The following is a 13,188-nucleotide window of genomic DNA, read 5'->3' on the forward strand; positions in this document are numbered from 1 at the left end:
ATTTTTCCATAGTGTCATTTTTTCCTATGAGGAGTATTTAAAGCGGTAGAGGAAGATTTCTCTGGCGGCAAATTAATTAAACCAAAAAACACTTTTCCATTTTTTATGACCAAGAGACAACACATTAACACAACCCAATTTCAATTACAGTAGATTTTCAAAAATGCCTCCATTGACACGTAAAGAAAGGTTACACCGTCGAATCATGTTCTGTCTGACACGGCAAAAACCCTAGAAGTATCCTGAATTGTTCCTGCTGCTACTATCCGGGCAACCAGGTCCTCTTCTGATGCAACAGACGTTGCGTTAACAAGGTTGCGCATCTCTCCCCACACAAAAACGTCCAGAGGGGACATATCTGGGGATCGAGCAGGCCATGGTAGAGGACCACCTCTGCCAATCCACGTTTCTTGGAACCGTCAGTCCAGGAATCGACGCACAATACGACTTAAATGTGCCGGCGCCCCGTCATGTTGGAACCACGTGCGTTGTCTTGTAGGGAGCGGGACGTCTTCCAGCAACTCTGGCAATGCTCTGGCGAGAAAATTGTAATAGTGGCTGCCATTTAATGGCCTAGGTAGCAGATACGGCACAATTAAACAGTCTCCAACAACAACGACCCACACATTAACGAAAAACCGCACTTGATGAGCGCTAGTAACTGTGGCATGTGGGTTATCCTCACTCCAAACATGCGAATTGTGCATGTTGAAGACTCCATCACGCCCGAAAGTTGCTTCATCGGTAAACAATACAGAGGATGGAAATGTAGGATGCATTTCACACAGTCCCAGGTACCACTGCGAAAACTGTGCTCTGGGTGGACAATTAACTGGTTCCAGGTTGTGCACACGCTGTAAGTTAAATGGACGTAACAATTGCTCTCGAAGGACTGTTCTTACATTCGTCTGATTCGTCTCCATGTGCTGATTGAAGGTTCCCGCTCCACATACTGCAAGACAGTTTTCTCAAATTGCAGCCTTCTTACCGTGCGACGGCGTCCCTGTACAAGTAATATGCTAAATGACCCCGTCTCACGCAGACGTTGGTACACGGCAGCAAAGGTCGTATGATGCGGGATATGGCGACTAGGATATTGTTGTTGATAAACCCGCTGTGCAGCTTGTCCGTTGTGCTGCAGTACGTCGTACGCACCAACCATATCAGTGTACTCACTCCAGGTGTATCGATCGATTAGTAAACAGAGACAATGCACTACTACACCGGTGGACAGCAGTTGCCTACGGCTGAAGAGCGTAATACGGCCTCTAACAGCTGAAGAGCGTAATACGGCCTCCACCGGTTTAAATAAGCCTCATAGGAAAAAATGACATTAGAGAAAAATATTTGTTTTGATTTCCCCTACAACCTCCCAGAGTTTGTCGTTTTAAATACTTTTCAACCTGTAAATATGTCACCTCTCTTGGTCTCACAAGAAAGCTGTGCTTCATAATCCTGATCCACATAGTATCCTCTGGTAACGTTCTATGTAGAAATGACTGCAGATACACTTCACTTATCGTTATCATCGCCGTGCTAGCGCCCTGAAATTAAAAGTTGCAGCCACACAGAACATTCCACAAAACATAATTGTCTTTGGAAAGCCCATAGCGTGAACACCATTTGGATTGTATTTGACGCCATTTAACAAGGAGGAGTGTTGGTAAATCCTTTTACAGGGATGGAAACACTGACGTTACATTAAACGCTTTCTTCTTTATTCCGCAACTATGAGTTCCTTCTGTAAGCTGATATTAAGCTAAAAATTTCTGCTTCAACTCCTGTTCCAGCCTTATTTGAAATTTATCATGTCTCCTTTCCTTGAAGTAGTATGATCACCCGAAGGGATTAAAGATATAGTTTCTAAAGACGTCGGAAGTAGCAGTTTTTGAAGTTTTAGTACTATATCGAGTATTACAGGGTGGCACACGAAATGTGTTACCAATTGTTTCTTTCACAGTTTACGACACACATTAGATATCCCGCTGGGATCTCTGCAGCAGTACCAGGAGACCTTGGAAAAACAAATGAGTTACGAAATGACGTGTAATTCACGATACTACCGGTAGGAGACTAGTAAGTAGCAATGGCTGACAATGGAAGACTGACGACACAGCAACGATCGGCAATTGTGCTACTTTTTCACGGAACGAAAAGCCTTGTTGTGACTCAGGCGTTTTCGACAACAGTTTAACACACGATGGGTCCCTTGCAAGAAGGTCATCCACAGGTTGTACGATGAATTTGTACAGGAAGGAACAGTACTGGAAGCGAAGCGACCTCGGATTAAGCCTGTTTGTTCGCCGGAGAATAATGAAGTGGTACGAGTTTGCCCGCACCTCGTGGTCGTGCGGTAGCGTTCTCGCTTCCCACGCCCGGGTTCGATTCCCGGAGGGGTCAGGGATTTTCTCTGCCTCGTGATGGCTGGGTGTTGTGTGATGTCCTTAGGTTAGTTAGGTTTAAGTAGTTCTAAGTTCTAGGGGACTGATGACCATAGATGTTAAGTCCCATAGTGCTAAGAGCCATTTGAACCATTTGGTACGAGTTGCTGTACAGAGAAGTTCCGGGAAATCCTGTAGAAAGGCAGCAGTGCAACTGGGAATGTCCAGACGCTCCATTCAACGCATTCTTAAATGTGACCTCCATACGTACCCATACAAGATGACCTGTGCACAGAAGCTCACTGAAGAACACAAGCAGCAGAGGCTACTGTTCGCTGAGTGGGCGGAGGATGGGGAAGAAACTCTTAACAACGTTTGGTTTTCAGACGAGGAGCATTTTCATTTAGACGGTGTGCTTAACAAACAAAATGTACCCTTTTGGGCCACTGAAAACCCACAAGTGCTTCATGAACGGCAACATTATGCTCCGAGGATTACAGCGTGGGCAGAAATTTCCAGTTACGGACTTACTGGACCCTTTTTCTTTGAAGAAACTGTGAACAGCGAGCGTTATTTGAGCATGCTTCGCAATAGCTTCATTCCACAGCTTCTTGCTACTGCCTTGCCCTTCAACACGCAGTGGTTCATGCAAGATGGAGCAAGGCCACATACTGAAAAAACTGTGTTGGAGTTTTCACACGAGCATTTCGACATGCGGATCATTTCACTCAGGTTTCCAGGTCGCTTCAATGACGGACAAAATTGGCCCCCCAATAGTCCAGACCTCAATCCATGTGACTTTTTTCTTTGGGGGTACCTAAAGGAAAAAATTTTCTCGAAACGTCCACGTGATTTAATGGAGCTCATAGGACTTATTCTTCAAGCTTGCAGTGAAATTACGGCAGACATGTGCCGTGGGGTAATCACTAACTTCAGTGTTCGTTTGAAGGAAGTCAGGATACGAAATTGTGGACGTATTGAGCATGTGCTGAGTTAGAACAAATCTCCATGGACGGCTCTTCATTGTAGTATATGTTCCTTTCACATTGTATTGACAATAAATTTTATATTCAAAAACAAAATGGTAACACATTTCGTGCGCCACCCTGTATATAACCCTTCCCGCGTGCTTTCAACACAATATTTGAACTTCTTAACTGTTCAGGTCAGTCAGCGACGGAATTAAAATCACTTGAAGCAGACATTGCGGAATAAAATGCGCCATAATTAAGACAGTCACCAGAACAGAGCCAGTCTGAGATACAACTAATATTTCTATGAGTAAAATATAACAAAGTAAATTCAGGTGCTTGCAAATTCTGTGGATAATTGCCAAAATGCGTGCCAGTTGTTGGAATGCCAGGTGGCGAAACGTCAGAACAACAATGCCTCTGGGCTCACAGACGTGAAATGATTGGTTTCCATTAATTATAAAGCTGGAAATTCTCGTATTGCTTAAGTAGGTCGTCTGCTAGTCGCATTTCCACAGTTTCCTCGACCGCTGAATCCCAGAAGAATGAGGCTTCACGCAATCCATTGAACGGCCAGTGAAAGTACAGTGTTCAGCCACTGCACTTCCGTTAGGCTGAGTTCGATGCAGCGGTCTTGTGGAGTAGTGTTGTTTTTTCCATACAATTTTTGACGCACTAACTGGCTGTGTTGTGATAAATGTCTATGACAAATGCGCACTGTACTATACAGTGTAAGTTGGTTCTAACCCAGCCACCGACTCATCTTGAAGATTGTTGTAGGCTTCAAAGACGATATATAGGAAGGTAACATATTGCTGTTCGTCTCTGTTATCAACAGAAGACATTAAGCAAAATAGCTACACTTATCGGTTTTAGTTCAACAGCACAATCGATATGTTCCACATTTCCTTAGTCATTTTTGAGAACATTTCTCTTGGAGAACAGCGATTTTTTTAATACTTAAAAATGCACATGAACAGTCACAACAGCAAGAAACTTCTTATATCTGTGAGGTTACCGGTTTCGGTCTGTTTTAGACCACCTTCAGACGTATCACCATGATGGTAAACGGTGACGGTAAACGGAGCAGGCGCTACGACTCCACGAACGCTAATTGCTTATGCAACGGATTACTGACCTAGAAGCGTATTAACGTGTACGCCACGTGGGTAATACCACAGTCAATGTGACTGACTCTTTTTGTCATTGTTGTTGTTGTTGTGGTCTTCAGTCCTGAGGCTGGTTTGACGCAGCTCTCCATGCTACTCTATCCTGTGCAAGCTTCTTCCTCTCCCAGTACTTACTGCAACCTACATCCTTCTGAATCTGCTTAGTGTACTCATCTCTTGGTCTCCCTCTACGACTTATACCCTCCATGGTGTCCTTCAATGCTAAATTTGTGATGTCTTTATGCCTCATAACATGTCCTACCAACCGGACCCTTCTTCTTGTCAAGTTGTGCCACAAACTCCTCTTCTCCGCAATTATATTCAATGCCTCCTCATTAGTTATGTGATAGATCCACCATGAACCATGGACCTTGCCGTTGGTGGGGAGGCTTGCGTGCTACAGCGATACACATAGCCGTACCGTAGGTGCAACCACAACGGAGGGGTATCTGTTGAGAGGCCAGACAAACGTGTAGTTCCTGAAAAGGGGCCGCAGCCTTTTCAGTAGTTGCAGGGGCAACAGTCTGGATGATTGTCTGATCTGGCCGTGTAACATTAACCAAAACGGCCTTGCTGTGCTGGTACTGCGAACGGCTGAAAGCAAGGGGAAACTACAGCCGTAATTTTTCCCGAGGACTTGCAGCTTTACTGTATGGTTAATGATGATGACGTCCGCTTGGATAAAATATTCCGGAGGTAAAATAGTCCCCCATTCGGATCTCCGGCCAGGGACTATTCCGGAGAACGTTTTTATCAGGAGAAAGAAAACTGGCGTTCTACGCATCGGAGCGTGGAATGTCAGATCCCTTAATCGGGCAGGTAGGTTAGAAAATTTAAAGAGGGAAATGGATAGGTTAAAGTTAGATATAGTGGGAATTAGTGAAGTTCAGTGGCAGGAGGAAAAAGACTTCTGGTCAGGCGAATACAGGGTTATACATACAAAGTCAAATAGGGGTAATGCAGGAGTAAGTTTTAATAATGAATAAAAAAATAGGAGTGCGGGGTAAGCTACTACAAACAGCATAGTGAACGCATTATTGTGGCCAAGATAGACACGAAGTCCACGCCTATTACAGTAGTACACGTTTATATGCCAACTAGATCTGCAGATGACGAAGAAATTAAAAAAATGTATGATGAAATAAAAGAAATTATTCAGATTGTGAAGGGAGACGAAAAATTGAGTAGTCATGGGTGACTGGAATTCGGTAGTAGGAAAAGGGAGGGAAGGAAACGTAGTAGGTGAATATGGATAGAGGATAAGAAATGAAAGAGGAAGCCGCCAGTTAGAATTTTGCACAGAGCTAACACTTGGTTCAAGAATCATAAAAGAAGGTTGTATACATGGAGGAAGCCTGGAGATACTGACAGGTTTCAGATAGATTATATAATGGTAAAACAGAGATTTAGGAACCAGGTTTCAAATTGTAAGACATTTCCAGGGGCAGATGTGGACTCTGACTACAATCTATTGGTTATGAACTGTAGATTAAAACTGAAGAAACTGCAAAAAGGTGGGAATTTAAGGAGATGGGACCTGCATAAACTGACTAAACCAGATGTTGTACAGAGTTTCAGGGAAATCATAAGGGACCAATTGACAGGAATGGGGGAAGAAATGCAGTAGAAGAAGAATGGGTAGCTTTGAGGGATGAAGTAGTGAAGGCAGCAGAGGATCAAGTAGGTAAAAAGACGGGGGCTAGTACAAATCCTTGGGTAACAGAAGAAATATTGAATTTAGTTGATGAAAGGAGAAAATATAAAAATGCAGTAAATGTAGCTGACAAAAAGGAACACAAACGTCTCAAAAATAAATCGACAGGAAGTGAAATGGCTAAGCAGGGATGGCTAGAGGACAAATGTAAGGATGCAGAGGCTTATCTTACTAGGGGTAAGATAGATACTGCCTACAGGAAAATTAAAGATACTTTTGGAGAGCAGAGAACCACTTATAAGAATATGAAGAGCTCAGATGGAAACCCAGTTCTAATCAATGAAGGGAAAGCAGAAAGGTGGAAGGAGTATATAGAGGGGCTATACAAGGGAGATGTACTTGAGGACAATATTATGGAAATGAAAGAGGATGTAGATGAAGATGAAATGGGAGATATGATACTGCTTGAAAGTTGGACAGAGCACTGAAAGACCTGAGTCGAAATAAGGCCCCGGGAGTAGATAGCATTCCATTAGAACTACTGACAGCCTTGGGAGAGCCAGTAATGACAAAACTCTATCATCTCGTGAGCAAGATGTATGAGACAGGCGAAATTCCCTCAGACTTCAAGAAGAATATAATAATTCCAATCCCAAAGAAAGCAGGTGTCAACAGATGTGAAAATTACCGAACCATCAGTTTAATAAGTCACGGCTGCAAAATACTTACACGAATTCTTTGCAGACGAATGGAAAAACTAGTAGAAGCCGACCTCGGGGAAGATCAGTTTGGATTCCGTAGAAATATTGGAACACTTGAGGCAATACTGACCCTACAACGTATCTTGGAAGCTAAATTAAGGAAAGGCAAACCTACGTTCCTATCATTTGTAGACTTGCAGAAAGCTTTCAGATTCTGAAGGTGGCAGGGGCAAAATACACGTAGCGAAAGGCTATTCACAATTTGTACAGAAACCAAATGGCAGTTATAAGAGTTGAGGGGGACGAAAGGGAAGCAGTGGTTGGGAAGGGAGTGAGACAGGGTTGTAGCCTCTTCCCGATGTTATTCAATCTGTATATTGAGCAAGCAGTGATGGAAACAAAAGAAAAATTCGGAGTAGGTATCAGAAAGCTTCTATTCTCTTCTTGTCCAAACAAGTTATCGTCCATGTTTCACTTCCATACATGGCTACACTCCATACAAATACTTTCAGAAACGACTTCCTGACACTTAAATCTATACTCGATGTTAACAAATTTCTCTTCTTCAGAAACGCTTTCCTTGCTATTGCCAGTATACATTTTATATCCTCTCTACTTCGACCATCATCAGTTATTTTGCTCCCAAAATAGCAAAACTCCTTTACCACTTAAAGTGTCCTATTTCCTAATCTAATTCCCTCAGCTTCACCCGACTTAATTCGACTACATTCCATTATCCTCGTTTTGCTTTTGTTGATGTTCATCTTATATCCTCCTTTCAAAACACTATCCATTCCGTTCAACTGCTCTTCCAAGTCCTTTGCTGTCTCTGACAGAATTACATTGTCATCAGCGAAATTCAATGTTTTTATTTCTTCTCCATGGATTTTAATACCTACTCCGTATTTTTCTTTTGTTTCCTTTACTGCTTGCTCAATATACAGATTGAATAACATCGGGGAGAGGCTACAACCCTGTCGCACTCCCTTCCCAACCGCTGCTTCTCTTTCATGTCCCTCGACTCTTATAACTGCCATCTCGTTTCTGTACAAATTGTAAATGGCCTTTCGCTTCCTGTATTTTACATATGCCACCTTTAGAATTTGAAAGAGAGTATTCCAGTCAACATTGTCAAAAGCTTTCTCTAAGTCTACAAATGCTACAAACGTAGGTTTGCCTTTTCTTAATCTTTCTTCTAAGATAAGTCGTAGGGTCAGTATTGCCTCACGTGTTCCAAGATTTCTACGGAATCCAAACTGATCCTACCCGAGGTCGGCTTCTACTAGTTTTTCCATTCGTCTGTAAAGATTCGTGTTAGTATTTTGCAGCTGTGACTTATAAAACTGATAGTTCTGTAATTTTCACATCTGTCAACACCTGCTTTCCTTGGGATTGGAATTATTATACTCTTGAAGTCTGAGGGAATTTCGCCTGTCTCATACATCTTGCTCACCAGATGATAGAGTTTTGTCATTACTGGCTCTCCCAAGGCTATCAGTAGTTCTAATGGAATGTTGTCTACTCCTGGGTCGTTGCTTCGACTCAGGTCTTTCAGTGCTGTGTCCAACCCTTCACGCAGTATCGTATCTCCCATTTCGACTTCATCTACATTCTATTCCATTTCCAGAATATTATCCTAAAGTACATCGCCCTTGTATAGACCCTCTGTATACTCCTTCCACTTTTCTGCTTTCCCTTCTATGTTTAGAACTGGGTTTCCATCTGAGCTCTTGATATTCATACAAGTGGTTCTCTTTTCTCCAAAGGTCTCTTTAATTTTCCTGTAGGCAGTATCTATCTTACCCCTAGTGAGATAAGCCTCTACATCCTTACATTTGACCTCTGGCCATCCCTGCTTAGGCTTTTTGCACTTCCTGTCGATCTCATTTTTGAGACGTTTGTATTCCTTTTTGCCTGCTTCGTTTACTACATTTTTATGTTTTCTCATTCCATCAATTAAATTCAATATTTCTTCTGTTACCCATTTTTTTCACATGAATACTTAAACCTAGGCTATCACGTACACCGATAACCCGAAACATTATGAACACTGCTCACCGCGACTCTGGACGCCGCCTGGTTGAGTTTCGGTCACGTGACACATTAACAAAAGATTGGCATAAGCGGGTTTGGCAAAGGGCAGATTATTATTACGCAGAGGCTGTGAGCAAGTATCTCGAAAACGGCGAAGTTAGTCGAATGTTCACGTGCTACTGTCGTAAGCACCTACGAGAAGAGGTAGAAGGGCGGCGAAACGTTTACTAGGCGCTAAACGGTTGGACGTCGACGACTCTTCACAAAACGTGGGGATCGGAGGCTTCCTTTCTCTGTAAAGTGGGATAGATGGTGATCTGTGACATCTCTGCAGAAAGAGCACAACGCTGGTGCACACACAAGCGTTTCGGAGCACAGCGTTCGTCGCACATTATTGCACATGGAGCTCCACAGCAGACTACTCCTACGTCTTCACATGTTGACGCAACAACATCGTCAGTTACGACTGCAGTGGACACTGGACTATCGGAATTCGACCGTCGATGGATGGAAACCTGTCGGCTCTTCCGGTGAATCATATTTTTGCTACACTAGGTCGATGATCGTCTTCACACACGCCGTCATCGATGTGACAGGCAGTGCGCCAAGCACACAAGTTGGTGTGAGCAGTATTATGCTTTGGAAGAGATTCTTCTACGCCTGCATGGGGCCTGTGGTAGTAACAGAAGACACGCTGGCAGCTGCGAACCACCTGCATCCCTTCATGGTTGTTGTCTTCCCCGACGGTGATGTCGTCTTTCAGCTCCATAATTGTCCGTGTCTCGGAACGAGAACGGTGCTACAGTGATTTAAAGTGTATTATAGTGAACCCGCTTTGATGTCTCGGCTACCAAATTAGCCTGATGTAAAGCCCATTGAATCCATCTGGATCGCTATCGGGCGCCATCACCGCGTACGCACATCAGCGGCCCGTTATTTGCGCGAGTTACATGACCCGTGCGTAGACATCTAATGCCACATACCTCCACAAACCTACCAACACATTATCGTGTCCCTGACGTGTAAAATCAGTAATGTAATTCGTTCCAGAGACTGACAAATAAGTTATTAAGCAAGTGGTCGTTATGTTTTCGTGTCATCAGTGAATTTATGTGATGGCAGTGATCTGGCGGCTTAATGATAAGAAATCTGTTACGGAGCCTACCTTGATGTAGTCAGCTCACGACGTTACAGTTTACACCTATGCTACTTCCCTGCACGGAATACATTTAGCGCTACGTGGATTTTATATTTTCATCTTGTTAATTGTTGACTAACAGATGTGCTTACGCTGTACGAGTATTATGAGTGCAGTGTGTCTGCACTTTAAATTTCCGAAAAACAGATGATCACAGCATGCTTCTGTCGAAACCGGTCACAGTGAAATAAGCAATATACAGCGATCTTGGCGTCAGAAAAAATTGCGTTCCATTAATTCCTACCCCAATCAAAAAGAAACTGGTCTATTGTTAGCCGTGAACGCATGCACGGTTTTAAATAAAGCGGAATGTTTATTCGGCACTGAAGGGGGCTCTTCGTCTCTGTTTTCCAGCAAAACTTCGCTACGATCAACGTAAGTTATGCAGAGTGCTTGCAGTGAACTGCTTTTTCTATCTTTCCTTTTAATTTTCGTTGTATCCCTGAAGAGTGTCGCGGACCCTAAAACGTTCCCGTGCGACGGCGCGGGAGAATGAGATTCAACTAAGAAACTTTGTGTTGATAAGAAACCCAGCAAAAACAGGTAACGCGCGTAACGAGATTTCCTCAAGGGAAATGTGGGCGCCTCTACCAGTATACGATTATTAAATCTAAGAGTCGCTTTCGAAAGTTTGGCTTATCTTTTTCGCAGAATATTATGGCAATATATCTGGTAGTTAATTTGTTCTTTTCTTCTGCTACCACTGTGCGATTTATTCATTATTCTCTACTGTTCTGCTACGCTCAATTTCTTACAAAGCCTTATTTGCTGCAGTGAATTCCATTATAGACTAGTAAAAATTATGTCATTTGAGCATTTTAGCGTTCTTTCTTAAAATATGAGCGTGTTGTGGGTATTAAAGCTATATACCTATTTCCTAGTGTGTAACTTGCTTGTGTCTGTACCTTACTATTTGTAATCCATACCCTCTCTATTTCACATATCCATAGTGGAGAGTTTCACTGTAAACGTGTTTATTTTCTTCCAAATTCGCAAATGATAACAAAGTTACATCTTTACTTTCTTTCCCCGTGTAGTGGCAAGTAATATTTTATCTCCATAAGTGCCAATATCTCGTACAATAGGCATCGGTTCCGTTCTCTCGTGTGGAGAAGCAGCATTTGAAAGCGAACAAAGGAAACAGGGTAAAGTTCAATTTTATGTTTCTAACGAAGACATTTCATCATTTTCCATACGTTTACTTTTGAAATCGTCACAAAGTCGCGCTTCTGACATCAGGGTTTTGTTAGTGATATAATACAGGTTCGAATGACCTGTCAAAAGCGAAGCAACTTTGTCTTTACGACACAAATAATTTACGATATGTAAATGAATCATTTAACTGAACACATCGACAGTGTTGAGAGGCAGCCATTCCTGTGTAAATGGTATATGATTACATGTATGAGGGAAACAGTCACTTCTTTATGACGAACATAACAGCGTTATCTTTGAAATAAAACGTTAACGGCAGGGTATCTGTGCACAGTTAACTCATTACTGAAATGTAAGATATTCTTACTCCTTTTATAATGCAGGACATATCAAAAAGTCTGGACTCCTCAAAACGTGAAGCTTATATTGCAAGAATTTTTTTACCAGAAGAAAACGATATGCAATGTTTTCCGAAAACTGATCGATACAAAAGAGATGTAGACGCTAAATCACAATTTCAGCACCTTTTAAAACATAAAATCTTCATCTGACTTACTACATCAACATGTCAGGGGTCATATCATGATACACCGATCAACCAGAACATAATAAGCACCGACTTACCAACGTTATAAGCCCTTCCAGGCGATAGCAGCGACCCCAGGCGAGGAATGCCTGCTACAGCCAGACACACGCACCGCTCATGTTGTAACAGTGAATGTGCTGTCCGTGTGTAGGATGGCGGCAGGCGCACGATGTACCCGAGTTTGATAGAGGGCAGATTGCGATGGCCCGGAGGCTCGACTCGAGCATTTCGGAAACAGCACGAATTGTGGGGTGTTCGATGAGTGCTGTGGTGCTCTTCAACACATAGCGAAACCAAGGTGAAACCACGTTCAGACATTGTGGGGTCGCGCGGTCACCCTTCAGTAGAGATGTCGGACGCCGAAGTCTGGTGTTAGCAGCACGACATTGGCTACTACTACTGAAATGGGCTCGTCACCATCGGCACTGGACGTTGGCGCAGTGGCAGAGTGTTGCGTGGACTGACGAATCCCGATGCCATGGGAGGGTTCGGATCGGTCGTCTTCCTGGGGCACACCTGTACTGCAGGACAGAGACATGTTGGTGGCGGGTCCATTACGCTGTGGGGACCGTTCACGTTGGTATCCACGGGTCCAGAGCAACTCGTGTAAGGCGCCTTGACGGCCAAGGTGTATCGCACACTGGTTGCAGACCGTGTGCACCCCTTCATGACGATCATGTTTCCTGATGGCAGTGGCATTCTTCAGCAAGATAATGCGCCATGTCACAAGGAAAGGTCGGGAACACAGTGGCGAGTTGCAGTTGATGTGCCGGCCACCAACTAGCCAGATGTGAACCCGACCGGACACATCTGGGATGTGACTCAACGTGGCGCCAGAGTTCATCACACCCCTCTAACCGGAATATACGAGAATTAGGTGGCTTGCCTGTGCAGATGTGTTGCAAACTCCCTCCAGCGATCTACGCGTCGTCGGTGTTATCTGTGCCAAAGGATCGCTGTAGGTTTCTTTTATCTGCGTCTGAGCTTTGCGTATAGTTTACATTTTAGAAGCGGTTTCTTTATTGGCATTGCCGTTTTTCCCTTTCTCTGACTTGTAGGCTACTAACATCTAAAACGAAAGTGCGAAATATTTTAATCTGACCAGTAAAAAATCTGGTTATATACAGCTGTTGCAAGTTCCAATGAAATTTTCATATGAAGTACAATCAGTTTACTTCGGCATACGTTAATAACACAACAAAAACCACAGAAGAAATCAGATTGATTGCACATGTCAGTCAATTGTTAGGTGTTAGGTTTACAATCAAGGTGTAAATCATTAAAGTTCTATTGTCATCTCGTCATTATCAGCGATGTGAGGCATCAGCTTCCATGCTAT

This window comes from Schistocerca americana, chromosome 3 (genome assembly GCF_021461395.2).
Source record: "Schistocerca americana isolate TAMUIC-IGC-003095 chromosome 3, iqSchAmer2.1, whole genome shotgun sequence".
NCBI lineage: Eukaryota > Metazoa > Arthropoda > Insecta > Orthoptera > Acrididae > Schistocerca > Schistocerca americana.